General features: G+C 50.2%; 1 non-coding gene across 1 annotated transcript; it reads left to right on the top strand.

The window, feature by feature from the left end:
* Nucleotides 1-11,423: 11,423 nt before the first annotated feature.
* Nucleotides 11,424-11,496, top strand: TRNAR-UCU (transfer RNA arginine (anticodon UCU)). The gene has a single exon. It is a non-coding gene; the product is annotated as a tRNA-Arg (tRNA).
* Nucleotides 11,497-11,813: the final 317 nt, after the last annotated feature.

The following is an 11,813-nucleotide window of genomic DNA, read 5'->3' as shown; positions in this document are numbered from 1 at the left end:
ATAAGTATATTGTTCCTTTTTGTAATGAAATCGCTTTGTAAGTGACGAATTTGTGCAAAAAATGAACGAAATTACATCCTTTGCTTATGGCAAGCAATTTTTATCTTCTCTCCTTTCTGTAGGAATGATTTTAGTGCTTTCTGACTCTTCTCATGGTCTAAGTCATAAGAAGCTAGGAACGTGGGCGAACTAATTCTGATTGAACTGGTGAGCAAAGAGGTTGCAGCCGCTAGGGCGTGGGTGTCTCGCAGTCCTGCCAGTTGTATTCAGAATTGGTTCCCAAGATCTTAGCCCTCGGGACTCGTTTATGAGGCGAATGGAAAACTTAGAGAATGTTTGTAAGTATAACACAGGATTTTTTTTGCAAGCGTAATATTTGTATTACATATGTCATATGTTACGATCTCATGCCAACCCCCGAATGAGGTCTGACCCCTCGCTATTTGCAGAGGTCGGAAGTCACTAAGGATCGGGGTATTATTATGACAAAAACTGATAAGGAAGAGCGTATGCTTATTTTAAGGATAAAAGCGACGTAGCTGCTCAATGTTCCAGGCGTTGGTGAAGACCTCGCCTTTGATGGTTTTCAACCAGTAGGCGCCTAGGCGAAGTATTTCCGCGATGACGTGGGGCCCTTCCCAGGGCGGGGAGAGTTTGTGGTGATCCTTGTTGCTCTGCACAAGACGGAGGACGAGGTCTTCGATGTTGAAGGCTCGACCCCGCACCCGTCGGCTGTGGTACCGCCGCAACGCTTGCTGGTACTTAGCTGAACGGAGGAGGGCGATGTTGTGGGCTTCATCCAGCTGGTCCATGGCATCTTGGTGAGATGCCTCGGCTCCCTGTTCGTCATATGCTCTGATTCTTGGTGCTCCATAGTCGAGGTCTGTTGGGAGAATGGCCTCAGAACCCTAGACCATGAAAAAAGGTGTGTAGCCGGTGGCCCGTCTAGGAGTTGTCCTTAGGCTCCAGAGCACAGCCAGGAGCTCAGTGAGTCAACACGCGCCGAACTTGTTCAACCAGTTGAAAATTCTGGGTTTGATGCCTTGAAGAAGCATGCCGTTTGCGCGCTCGACCTGCCCGTTCGTCCGGGGGTGCACGACGGCTGCCTAATCAATTCGGATGTGTTGTTCATCACAGAAGCGAACGAATTTCCTACCAGTGAACTGCGTGCCGTTGTCTGTGGTGATGGAGTTTAGTACTCCAAAGCGATGGATGATATCAAGAAAGAACAGCACAGCTTGCTCGGATTTGATTGTGGATATTGGTCGAGCTTCAATCCATTTTGTAAACTTGTCTACGGTGACAAGCAGGTGGGTAAAGCCCCCGGGCGCCTTTTTGAGTGGCCCAACTAGGTTGAGCCCCCAGACCATGAAGGGCCATGTGATGGGGATCATCTGGAGAGCCTGGGCTAGGAGGTGTGTTTACCGAGCGTAGCATTGGCACCCTTCGCAGGTGCGTACAATTTGCTTGGCATCGGCTACTGCGGTGCGCCAGTAGAAACCTTGTTGGAATGCATTCCCAACCAAGGTTCTTGGTGCGGCATGATGACCGCATGCTCCATCGTGGATGTCGCTCAGCAGAAGTTTTCCCTATTCGCCAGGGATACAGAGTTGTAGAATTCCGATGTGACTTTATTTGTAGAGTTCGCCCTCTACAAGAACGAAGGACTTGGCGCGTTGTGCGAGCCATCGGGCTTCCATCTTGTCGGTCGGTAGTACGTCGTGGAGGAGATAGTCGAGGTAAAGCATTCTCCAGTCATCGGGAGGATTGGACTCCACTGTTGGGTCCTCTTCAAGCTCCATGACCTCGGGGTCGGGCGGAGCAGTTGGCGGATCGGCCCTGGGGGTCGGACTAGAAGGGCCATCGTCGGCTTGTTCTGATCCCGCATAGCGTACCGAGGGTTTGTGTTGATCACTGGCAAAGACGCCTGTTGGGACTGGCTCTTGGCTGAATGCTGCTTTTGTGAGCGTGTCGGCCGCTTCGTTGAGGCGCCTGGGGATGTGATTGAGTTTGAGGCCATCGAATTTGTCCTCCAGATGTTGGACCTCTTGACAGTATGCCTCCATCTTGGTGTTGTGGCAGCATGACTCTTTCATGACCTGGTTGACGACCAGCTGAGAGTCGCCCCTGACGTCGAGGCGTCAGATGCCTAGCTCGATGGCGATTCGTAGGCCGTTGATGAGCGCTTCGTATTATGTAGTATTGTTGGATGAGGGGAAATGAAGCCGAACCATGTACCTCATGTGGACTCCAAGGGGGGATACAAAGACTAGTCCTGCCCCAGCGCCCTTCTTCATCAGCGATCCGTCGAAATACATTGTCCAGTACTCTTGATCGATGGCTGCTGGTGGCATCTGGACCTCGGTCCACTCCACGATGAAGTCAGCTAGTGCCTGAGATTTGATCGCCGTTCGGGGGGCATAAGAAATGCCCTGATCCATCAGCTTGAGTGCCCACTTTACGGTTCTTCTCATAGCGTCATGGCTACGAATGACCTCGCCGAGGGGGAACGACATCACTACTGTCATGGGGTGTGACTCGAAGTAGTGGCGTAACTTCCTTTTAGTGATGAGGACGGTGTAGAGAAGTTTCTAGATTTGGGAGTAGCGGGTTTTGGAGTCGGATAAAACCTCGCTGATGAAATATATAGGGGGCTACACCCTGAAGGTGTGCCCCTCTTCCTCTCGCTCTACTATTAAGGCAGAGCTAACCACTTGGGTGGTGGCTGATATATATAGTAGGAGGGATTCTCCATCGCATGGAGGAACTAGGACCGGCGGCTTAGTTAAAAATCGTTTAACCATGTCAAGCGCCTCCTGAGCCTCGGCTGTCCACTCAAAGCGGTTAGTTTTCTTTAGGAGTTGATAAAGGGGGAGTCCTCGTTCGCCAAGGCGTGAAATGAATCGGCTGAGGGCGGTAAGGCACCCTATGATCCGCTGAACCCCCTTTATGTTTTGGATTGGGCCCATCCCTATGATGGCTGATATTTTCTCCAGGTTGGCTTCGATGCCACGCTCGGAGACGATGAAGCCGAGCAGCATGCCCCTCAGGACCCCGAAAACACATTTTTCGGGATTGAGTTTGATGCCGTTTGCCCAGAGTTTTGCAAAGGTTCATTCAAGGTCAGTGACAAGGTGGTCAGCTCGCTTGGATTTGACTACGATGTCGTCGACATAGGCCTCAATAGTTCACCCGATGAGGTCCCCGAAGCAATTAAGCATACAACACTGGTACGTTGCCCCAGCATTCTTCAGACCGAATGGCATTGAAATGTAGCAAAACGATCCGAAGGGCGTGATAAAAGATGTCGCGAGCTGGTCGGATTCTTTCATCGTAATTTGATGGTAGCCGGAGTATGCGTCAAGGAAGCAGAGGGTTTCGCACCCCAAGGTGGAATCGACTATTTGGTCTATTCATGGTAAAGGAAACAGATCCTTTGGACATGCTTTGTTGAGGCTGGTATAATCGACACACATTCTCCATTTCCCGCTCTTTTTTTGGACAAGAACAGGATTTGCTAACCACTCTGGGTGGTATACTTCCTTAATGAATCCTGCGGCCAGTAGTTTGGCTATCTCCTCGCCGATGGCCCTGTGTTTCTCCTCGTTGAAGCGGCGTAGGCGTTGTTTCACCGGTTTGGAGCCCAGGAGGATTTGAAGAGTATGCTCGGCGACCTCCCTCGGGATGCTCGGCATATCCGAGGGTTTCCACGCAAAGATGTCCTTGTTGGCATGGAGGAAGTCGACGAGCGCGCTTTCCTATTCGGAGGAGAGCGCGGTCCCGATATGGACTTTTTTCCCCTCGGAGCTACTGGGATCCAAGAGGACGTCCCTGGAGCCTTCTGCCGATTCGAACAATCCAGACGACTTCTTTGTGTCGGGTGTCCCTTCAATGACCTCCTCCCTAAGGGTGGTGAGCTCTTTGGATGCGTGTCCATAGCATTCGACCTCGCACTCGTAAGCGCGCTGGAAGGAGGTGCCGATGGTGATGACCCCACGGGGACCCGACATCTTTAGCTTCAAGTACGTGTAATTGGGTACGGCCATGAACTTCACGTAGCATGGTCGCCCTAGGATGGCGTGGAAAGTCCCCAGGAATCCCACTACATCAAAGGTGAGAGTCTCAGTCCGGTAATTGGACCGATCCCCAAAAGTGACGGGCAGGTCAATCTGCCCCAGTGGCACGGCTTGCCTTCCAGGTACAACGCCATGGAAAGGTGCTCGGATGGGACGGAGGTGCATTCGGTCGACGCCCATCTCGTCGAGCGTCTTAGCGTACATGATGTTGAGGCCGCTGCCCCCATCCATCAGTACCTTGGTGAGACGCTTTGGACCGACGATTGGGTCGACGACAAGCGGATACCTTCTCGGGTGTGGGATGGCATCCGGATGGTCGGTCCAGTCGAAGGTTATGGAGGATTCTGACCATCGGAGAAAGGCTGGCGTGGCCAGTCCGGTGGTATAGACCTCACAGCGTGCGACCTTCTAGCGGCGCCTAGAGTCATAGGCCGTTGATCCTCCGAAGATCATAAGGGCACCGGTCGGCATTGGGAAGGTGTCGTCCTTCTCCTCCGTGTCGTCAGTGGTGGGAACAGACACCTTCTCCTGCTCCCCTTTGTTAAGGCCTCCGGCTAAGTATTTGCGCATGAGGCCACAATCCTTGTATAGATGTTTGGCCGGGAAGGCGTGGTTTGGGCATGGCCCCTCGAGCATTTTCTCAAAGTGGTTCGGAGTGCCTTCCGCAGGCTTTCGGCCACCTTTGTGGTCGACAACGGACACGAGTGGGTTGTCGCACCATTGCTTCTTATTTTTCTTTTTGGCGGGACGGTTGGAGGTGCCTTCGCTAGTGTCCTCGTTCCGCCTCATCTTTCCGTCGGAGCGATCAAAGATGGCTCCGATCGCCTCCTCTCCAGAGGCGTGACTGGTGGCGATGTCCAGGAGTTCCTTGGTAGTTTGCGGGCCATTGCGTCCTAACTTGTGGACCAAGGATTCACAGGTTGTTCCGGACAGAAAGGCTCCTAGCACGTCGGTGTTGGCGACGTTAGGGAGCTCGTTGCACTATTGAGAGAAGCGCCGAATGTACCCACGAAGGGTTTCATCGGCCTTCTGGTGGCAATTTTTGAGTTCCCATGGGTTTCCAGGGCGTTTGTACGTGCCCTGGAAGTTACCCATGAAGATCTCCGTCAGATCCACCTAACTCTGAATAGCATTGGATGGTAGGTGCTCCAGCCATGCTCGTGCCGAGTCGGCCAAGAACAGCGGGAGCTTGCGAATAATGAAATTGTCATCACTCGCACCACCGGCCTGACATGCAAGCCGATAGTCTTCGAGCCAAAGCCCGGGATTTGTTTCGCCAGAATATTTAGGGATGTTGGTAGGCGGTCGATACCTTAGGGGGAACGCAATGTTGAGGATGTGTCGGCCGAAGGCCAGAGGGCCTGGCAGGCCAGGGCTCAGGCTTCGGTCCTCGTTGCTGTCATAGCGCCCGCCATGTCAAGGATGATAGCCGCGGCGTGCTGCTTCTCCATCATCGCCGTGGGCACGTCTCCGAGCATCGATGATGCTGCGTACATCATGGCCATGGCCGAGGCGTTGATGTACTAGGACGACGGAGGGCTGCCCGCCGGCTGGCGGTGTTTGGTGCACGGATGCGTTCTTGGTGGGACGCACTGAGGGCGCGTGCTGGCTGGTGTCGGGTTCACGTCATCGAGACAACAAACTTTCCGCCTGCTGCGCCGCTGCACGCTCGAGCAACATGCGAATCTCCCGACGAGCGCGGTGATCCTCGGACGTTGCGGCCTTCGGAAGGCCATGCAGCAAGGCAGTTGCTGTGGCGATGTTTTGGCTGGCTCGGGTAAAGTGAGGAAGGGCCCCATCGTCGGTGAGGATCCTTTGATGTACGGTGCGGGCCGTGGCGCGCGCGCGCCCCACGTCTTTGCGGCGTTCAATCTCGCGATTGATGTCCGCGTATTCCTGGACGAGCCCTTACCCGGCCTCATTGATCTCTTATTGATGGGCCCTCAGCTGCTCCATCCTTAGGCGGGATGGGGCTGTCATCTCTTCCCTGGATCTACTGTCAGGGTTGTTTGTAGGGGTGACCTCTTCCCTGGAGGTGCTTTCGATGTGACCTTTGGGGGTCTATGTCATGAAGCACTCTCGAGAAGGGTGGTGGCTCCCCCTACTGGAATCCGAGCTAGAGAACGATCCCGGCTCCTCATTGAGGAGCTCATAGAGGGTCTCCGTATCCCGCTCAATCGCACCCACAAACTTGATGTCTGTGGGTGATTGAACCATACGTAGCGCTAGAAGGCAGCCAGCGGTCGCCGTGGCGTTGTGGAGACTGAACGGAAACGCTGTCGGGGCGCTCTGTATGGACCCTTCCGGACACAGGGCGGCGTTGTGAGAGGCCTCCTTAGGTGACGGGACTCCCCAGGAGTTGCCCGGTGGGCCCTCAAGCCTGAGACGGCTGAGGTTGATGGAAGGGGGAGATGGGGCGGCTGAGTGAGTTAGCGCCAGCTCTCCTCCTAGTGTGATGATGAAATCTAGGTCGCCGAAACACATGTGTGCGCCCGGGACCCAGGTGATTGCGTGGGTGGCCATTCGAAGCTTGATTTGGAACGCGCAAGACCCCTACCTGGCGCGCCAACTATTGGTGTTCCGTACAAGCACCGGCAAGTAAATTTATAGTAATGCGCGTTAGGCTCGGATGGTGCGCTAAAGGACACAAGATTTATACTGGTTCGGGTCGAATGTCCCTACGTCCAGTTTGCTGTCGCTTGTGTTATTAGCACCGTAAACGGTCTATAGTAAGGGGTACAAACGATCGAGAGAGGGACTGGTCCCAAGTCTCTGATGGAAGGGTTGAAAGATGGTCAAGAGCTTCGTAGCCGCTTGACTGTGTATATGAGTGCGTTGTGTTGTTCGGTGTCCAGCCTCTCCCTTATGGGATAGGTGCATCCCCTTTTATAGATCTAAGGGGGTGGCTTTACAAGGATGAGGGCTTTATCTAATCTTGTGGTTCACGTCTACCTGGCCTGGTCCTTCATTCTAATGAGTGCTAAGGAAGGTAAGTGCCTATAACACTGTTGATGTCCCTATAGAGTGTCAGGTTGATTACATAATGTTGTCCTGCTCAGGGTATGGGCTGTAGTACAGTGGTTTTGACTTATTAGCCTTTCCCAGCCTTGCTCCGCACGTCTTCTGGTTCTTGTGAGTCTTCGTCGGAGTGTCGAGGGGTCAGGGTCCGGAGTAACGCCGAGGTCAAGGCCTTCTGATTTGGCGGACCTGAGGGGTCGAGAAGTGGGTGCCGCTCCCTTAGGTCCATAGTATGATGATGGAATGTCCGTCGTGCATGGAGATATTAAGTCCTTTTCTGGAGCGTAGCGGTTGTCATATATCTTCATCGGGTTGCGTGTCCCAGAGCTGAAGCCGGCGCCTACAACTCTATAGGGCGAGGAGCACGCATCTGTACAACCTTTCGGGCTCTACGGCGCCTGGAAGGGTCTAAAGCACCTGTCCTGTCATCCCCTGGCAATACTTTTCCTGCCAGGGCGCAGGGTATGGTCCTTGGAGCCACGGTTGACCCGAACGTCTTGTCTTACCCTGTACTTATCATCTCGAGGGAATGGGGAGAAGTTGTCAGGGAGGATGAATCCAATCTTTAGATACGGAGCAGGGTGAGACTCGTTCCTTGCCATCGGGCGAAACAGAGACCAATTCCTATCTCTCGGGTGAGACCGACCTCGCCCCTCCGGGGTCGGGCGAGGCGGAACCTATCCCTCAGCCCTCGGGCAAGACCGAGCCCGCCTTCAAGGCGTCGGGCGAGACGGGGTTTATCCCTTGGCCCTCGAGTGAGACCGAGCCTGTCCCAATGGCGTCGGGCGAGACGGAGATTAACCTTGAGCCCTCGGGCGAGACAGAGTTATCTCCCAAAGGCGTCGGGCGAGGCGGAACCAAACTCCTGTTTACCCGAACGAGGGATGAAACGACGCCCTTATGGGTCCAGAAGTTTTTCACGTTCGGCGGTTATTGGTTCCACCTTCTGGGGTACCCCGGTATTAGGTCCCCGACACATATATTCGATCCTGGACTTACAAAGGATTCAAGATATATTTATCTGGACAAGGTAGTTCTATGCATCAAGTGGTTCCAATCAACTCCTATAACATAATCCATTAAACATAAGGGACGCAAGTGATATTTGTAAAAACATAGGAGGCTTATAATGCTCTGGGGCTTGTCTTTCCAGAACGAGGAAGGTTGGTGGTCAGGACACTTAGGGAGATCTTCTGCGTTGACTCCTCCTTTCGCCTGAACTTCCTACTCCTGGGCTGCCTGCTGCTCCTCCTGATGCTCGGGTTCGAACTTGAGAAGCGTCACTCCTTCCGAGGAATCTATTGCATGCATATGCACAAATGAGTACCATGAATGCATAAGAGATGAGATGATATGATAAATTATGTATGCATGAGCATAGTTATTCGCAAGGTGTATGATAAGTTTAACACTCATTGACCAAGTAGATGTATAACTTTCTTCTAGTTGATTTTTACGGAGTAGGTGCATATCTCTCCTATAATACAAGAAGCATACACTCACCAAGTTCTAGCAACCTAAGGTAAAGTTATTCATCATTAGTAAGAGACCTAAAACCTGCAGCTAATAACTAATCTCAATTAGCCTAAGCATCTACACAAACATCACATAAGACAAACAACTATAATTGACTTAGCCATTTCCTGCTGTAAATAGCAGCTACGTAATTTGGTTATATCTGGAGTTCTACTCAACCAAATACTATGATCTTGGACTTTCCGGAAATCTTATAAAACTTTCTACAACTTTAATTTAATCAGAAAAAGGTGATTCAACAATTATCCTAGTCAAAATAGGTAAACTTCCCAGGTCTATCCAGAAATTTTCAGAGAATAAGCATTTCTGGAGATCAACTTCTAACAACTATAACTCTCAAACGTACCATGAAAATTTGACACAAGCAAGATAAGTATGTTATCTACAACTTTGTTGTTAATAATATTCACAGCAAACATCGTTTTACCCATGCAATTTACTTCCCAACTAAAACTGTCCAAACAGTCATAAAAACTGAACCATCTGTACAAAACCATTGCCTCAGCCAGACCTAACTTCAAGTTTCCCCTGTTTTTGAATACTTTGCAGAAGTATGACACGATGTTTGAGAGGAATGCCAAGAACGGGAGCTTCTATCTGCAGTCGAAGGTTCATAGAGCGAAAGAGTGCCTGGAACCTTTATATCAAATCAAAAGCCTGATGTACCGAACTGAGATTGCGTAGACGCCCTAGCTTCCGTTCAAAGCAGTATGCCTAGTTGATCGATTTCCCGGTGCGCCTAGAGATCATCGCTCAGTTTTGAGTCGTGTGTTGGGCGCATCAGGTTGATTGGTTGTAACATGACGCAGCTTTGCTGGACCTAGAATAATGTTTAGCAAAGATACGAAATTTTGGCTGATTCTCATAGGCAGGGCCTCATTCACTGTGGTTGTAATTCATAGTATGTTAGATTGTTAGTTGGCTGTGATGAGATAATTTTTGTTTTAGATGATAACAGGTCCCATTCCTGCCTTGTGTTGAAATGTGGCTTTGCCCTTTACTGCGATGGAATCATCATTGTGTTGGTAGCATATTTGCTTATTTGAGCTCAACATTTTTCATGCTCGAGCAAAGGCTATGCAGGATCAAGGCTCCTGGTTGCTGTGCGCTACAGTTTGCTTTTTGCTTCTTTTTTTTTGGTGCGAATTACTGCACCACGATAACGCTTGCTATCAGAGGGACCTCTGTGGGATCAATCAAAGTATTATTATACGGAACAGTTTGTCAACCAAGCGACAGGGCTCTTTTTTTTTTTTACAATTTGGCTCTTTTTCGTAAAATATTCACGTTTACATTCCTGGATGACGTAAAACCTTTTTTTTTTTGACCCAGGGGTCGGCGCCATGACATGGCATCGAGGAGACAGCCTGTCAAGTGAAGTGGTGCCGACTTAGCAGCTAGCTCGGCGCCACAGGCGCCACAGATCATGGCGCCGACCTTGCATTCAAAAGACTACGCCCACCTTTCCTTGCCCGAGCATTTTTCCGTTTCTTGCTCCTCTCTCTCAGTTTCTCCCTCTCCCTCTCCTGCCCATCCTTCTCCAATCCTCATATTCAATCTTGAAAACTTAGATTTGATCCATAAATCTTCGAGAGCAAGGTAACCTTTCTCCTGTCCTTACTTTGTACGCATTGATTTGGTCTATATTGGCCATGTTCGCTTCTCTTATAATCCGTCTTTTTCAGCTTGTTTTTTCAGCCGAAACAGTATTTTTCTTTCACAACAAATCAGCAGGAACAATGTTTTGATTTGTTTTTTCAGTGAAGCGAACGGGGCCATTATGTGTATTCTGCAACCGTAGGTACGTCATTACTTAGGGTTTGAAGCGATTAGTATTTTGTGTATTATGCAACCTTAGGTACACCGGGCCCCTCTCCCTCCCCTAGGATGCCAAAGCATGGTAAATCTAGTAAACCAAGGTAACCTCTGTCCATCGTGTTTTATTTTGTCGTTAATATATATCAATGTGCAAGTAATGGAAACCCTAGGATTGATTTATATAGTTCATTGAATTTGGTTTCTTAGAACAAAAATAGTTTTTTTAATAGGCCGATGGTGGGAACCGCCTTCACCCGTTTGCCACTGCCTAATGGTGTTCCAGTGCCAATATGCTATTGCGGTGATCCTTGCAGGGTATAGGGTTACCTCGGCGCCAAGATATATGGCGCCGAGCTAGCTGCCACATCGGCACCACTTCACCTGCCAGGTTGTCTCCTCGGCGCCGAGACGTGTGACCTCGGCGCCACGGGTCATGACGCTGACCCCCTGGGTCAAAAAAAAAGGTTTTACGTCGCCCAGGGGCGTGGCCTCCTCATCAATAGTGGCTTCCAATTGCTCGGAAATTCTCCGCTATAAGAGGGATCCTAATGGTGAGCAAAAGGAATTGATCAAAAAATTGGTAAGCTTTTACATGATCGATGGTAAAAGAACTGAGGTCCGTGCTGTCGTTTAAAATCTTTTCACCGCCTAGCTCGAACTGAATGCGATGTAATCAAACTTATGGTTGACGCTGTAGATAATATAAAGTCTGATGTTCTTGGGATTGTAGCTAGGGATCACCAACAAACCTTAGCTATTCGTTGGATCCTTGGAGCAGCTTTCAAACCACGTATAAGCTTAGAGAAATGTTCATTTGCTGAAATGCGGTTAGCAGAGGCAGGAATAGTGGAGCGGATCGGTGAGATTCTCGGTTTTTTTTTTCTCTGCCAAGTTCCACCGGCGATCCGAGATATAAGCGGGACGTCAAGGCTTCTATTATGATTAAAGCTTTGTCGCTGTAACCATCACAAGCGAGCGCCCGTGGCCTAATGGATAAGGCGTCTGACTTCTAATCAGGCGATTGTGGGTTCGAGTCCCACCGGGCGTGTAATAAAATTTTATATTTTTTAAATATTATTATCGCATTTTTTGTTTACCTTTATTTTTAGGAAAAAAAACGCTGTCTATTCTGTAACATGAATTTTATTTACATTATTTTTTTAGCCAAAAAAATGATCTATTCCGCGAGGGGATATTCATGGATCATGTCATCAACGCACGATGACTGCCTTTTAGCTTTACACATACCGAAAGCGAAATCGGTTGCTCTCTCACATTGGCTGGCCATAATGCCATGTGAGACTGCAGATGACCCTCCTTTTGGGTTGCTTGCTGTCAGGACAGCGGACCAGCACGCTATGCCGA

This window comes from Miscanthus floridulus, chromosome 5, assembly GCF_019320115.1.
Source record: "Miscanthus floridulus cultivar M001 chromosome 5, ASM1932011v1, whole genome shotgun sequence".
In the NCBI taxonomy this organism is placed as follows: Eukaryota; Viridiplantae; Streptophyta; class Magnoliopsida; order Poales; family Poaceae; genus Miscanthus; species Miscanthus floridulus.
The sequence above is the reverse complement of the archived record's forward strand: the minus strand, read 5'-3'. Positions and strand labels throughout refer to the sequence as shown.